The following is a 3,364-nucleotide window of genomic DNA, read 5'->3' as shown; positions in this document are numbered from 1 at the left end:
TATTGGTTTTTCACGACTGTAATTTATAACTCTAAAATGGAATAATTGTAGCTCAAACATGAAAAAGTATAGACTAATTTCATATTTAAAGAGATTCTATCAGATATATTGAACTATTAAAACCTCTGACATTTTTTAAGGTTTTTAAAACTTTATTTTATTAATTTAGAAATTTTTTATTTGTAGTCTTCAGAATATATTGAATAATTTCAAATTTAAAGCTTTTTAAATATTTCATCTGAATTTTTGAATGGAAAGTGTTCGGTAATTTTAGATTGAAAACTCTCAAATTATTTAGTTACAAATTAAAATCATACAACTTCAAGTATTATTTATTTTTTATAATTTGCCCCCCCCCCCCCACAAATTAATTAATTAATTTTATTCCCTGAAAGATTTTTAAAAAATCTCTTCGAAACACTTTTAGTGCAAATATTTAATTGAAGAAAAATATTTGTTATAAAAATAAAAATAGTACAATTTTTACATACAATTCTTAAAATAAAAAAATCTGTGTATCAGACCACAATCCAATCCGACTATTCTTCCAAAAGTTATCCGATATACAGAAAACCACAACCACAATAACGACGACGTAGACGTCAGAGAGACAGACGGATACCGATGTAAAAACTTGTTTTTCACATAGATGTCGATAAAATTTTAAAATTTTGAAAAAGCTTCAGCTTTTTGGATTTTTATCAAAAATGGCTGTTTAACGAACTCGATCTTTCTTTTTGGTCCCTCGAACAGTGTGTCAAAGCCCAATCCAATCGGATCAGTTTTTCGAAAATTATCCGGTATACAGACAACAACAACGACGACGCCGGACAGACAAACAGACCCCGACGTAAAAACTTGATTTTCTGACTCACGGGGCCTCAAAACGTCGACATTTGATAAAATCCGAAAAAGTTATTTTTTATAAAAAACTAATACCTTCTCATTTTTGATGATAATGTAGAAATTATTAACAAGATTTGTAGAAAATCTTTCAAAGAATAAAATTATTGTCCCGTAAGTTACAACCGAAAAATTACAATTTCAAAAAAATGAAAGTTGTTTTAAATATTGAGCTAGACTCGCGACCGGGACAAATCAGAAAATGAAAGTAAATTTGAAAATTGAATTGCAGTTCGAGTATTAAAAATTAAACAGTGATTGATTTTACAAGGTGATTCTAGATCTATTCAAAATGATATTATTTACATATTTTAACGTTAAAATTTGAACTAATTTAATTCCAAAGCCTTAATAATGACTCAAGTGTAAAGTACGAATTAATGGCTTCTTAAATGAACGCCTTTATTCAATTTCAAAATCTTTTTGAAGTATTATTTAAGCATAAAATATTCGATTTTTAATCTATTTGGTTTGGAAATAAAAAAAAAACAATTTTCAATAGTAAACAATTTGAAAATGAATTGTCACAATTTCAGAGTTACAAATTCAAACTTGTAATGTTAAGATTATAATTGTTTAACTTTTTTATTTGTATTTCAAAGGTAAAAGTATTTCATTTTGATTCTTAAAGAACAGTTAAATAAGCATTAATTTAGAAAAAAAATCAAATAAGCTGGAGGTTTCTGAATGTTACAAAGAAAAGAATAAAATTTGGAGCTCCTCAAGAATGTTGAAATACTAGGAAAACAATAAAAATTTCTGGGTAGATTTAAAATGATTTTTTATTTCGAAAAAGTACATAACTCAAAGAGAATGTGTAAAAATATTTCAAAACATTTCAAAAGAATTGCAATATTAGAAAAAATCTGGAAGCTCTTAAAACAATTTTGTGTGTAGGATTTTACAAAAATGTTAGGAAAAATGGGAATCAGTCTAAAAGACATTTAAAAGTTCCGAAAAATTTTAAAAATAATTTTAAAAGATTTGAAATAATTTAAAAGAGAATAGATACTTTCGACGATTTTGAAATGTTTTCAAATGTTGACTTTTTATTTTGAAAAATTACGTAATTTTAAGAGGAGGTATAAAAATATGGCGCCACTGACAAAAATTCCGAAAGGGATGAATGAAAAATCTCAACAAATGAAATCTTCGGCACCTAAATAATAATTTTATAAAAATTGTATTAAAAAATACATTAAAAAACACGTGTGCTTTGAAAGAAAAAATGTTCTGCCTAAATTTTCTTCGTACCTACATAATAACATTTTTGAAAAAAACTTTGCAGGATTCAATTCAACAACGACTTATATCAAAATTTATTTTTATTATTTTTTTTTATTAATAAAAAATTCGTTTTGTCAGAACTTTTTTATGTTTTTTTCAAATACTATGCACATTTTCAAACAAATGTTTTCATCCTGTAATATATATTCGATTATTGTATTTTCAATAAATAAATAATATTTAATAAACAATTTTCTAAATTGTTTAAATTCAGGAATTTTCTAGTTCGGATATTTTATGATTCAGGCATTTTCTTTAAAGATTTTAAAAATTCGGTAATATCTTATTGTCTGGAATTTTATTTATTTTATTTTTTATGAATTTTCCAATTCGACTTTTATATTTTGGGACTTTTATAATTTCGAGAATTTTATTATTGGTTATTTTTCAATGTACGAATTTTACAGTGTCAGGAATTTTATTTTTCGGGATTTTTCAGTCGCTTTTTCCGAAAAATAAAATTCCCACATCACTGTAAAAATTCCGAAATTATATCATTGCAATGTTATGATTTCGGAATTTTTACAGTGATGTGGGAATTTTATTTTTAATTTTAAAAATTCGGGACTTTTATATTTAAAAAATGCATTTTCGAAATATAAAAGTCCCGAATTGGAAAATTCTCGACAATTTACAACCTTACCGAATTTAAGAATTGCCGACAGAAAATTTCCGAATTATACAATATACGGGCTAGACAACTCTCTAATTTGAATAATTAAAAAATTGTTAGTTAAAAAAGTTTTTTTTGATAGAATAATAAAATATTTTTACCGAGGAAAAAACTTTTTTAATGTTTAAAGTTTCTAAAAATTATTGTTTGAATTAAAAATAATAATAATTGAACAAATGTATTTTTGGATAAAAACAGTTGTTTGAAAATGTCCATTTTATTTTTGTACATTACAGAAAACGCTCGCAAAAATAAAATTATTATTTAAAAAAATAAAAATAAAAGTCGCGTTAAATCAGCCTGCATTGAATCCTGCAAAGTTTGTTTCATTTGAAGCTCACTTGTTTTAAATTTATGTTTGTTTCACATTTTTATACAATTATTGTTATTTTAAATTGAAACAATAACACAGGCCGACAAAATTTGACAAAGGTCCGGAACCAGAGACCAGACCTAGTATACCCGAAGGTTTTTGCTGCGCTGAATCCGAATCCGACCTCA

The sequence above is a fragment of the Belonocnema kinseyi genome, chromosome 10, assembly GCF_010883055.1.
Source record: "Belonocnema kinseyi isolate 2016_QV_RU_SX_M_011 chromosome 10, B_treatae_v1, whole genome shotgun sequence".
In the NCBI taxonomy this organism is placed as follows: domain Eukaryota; kingdom Metazoa; phylum Arthropoda; class Insecta; order Hymenoptera; family Cynipidae; genus Belonocnema; species Belonocnema kinseyi.
The sequence above is the reverse complement of the archived record's forward strand: the minus strand, read 5'-3'. Positions refer to the sequence as shown.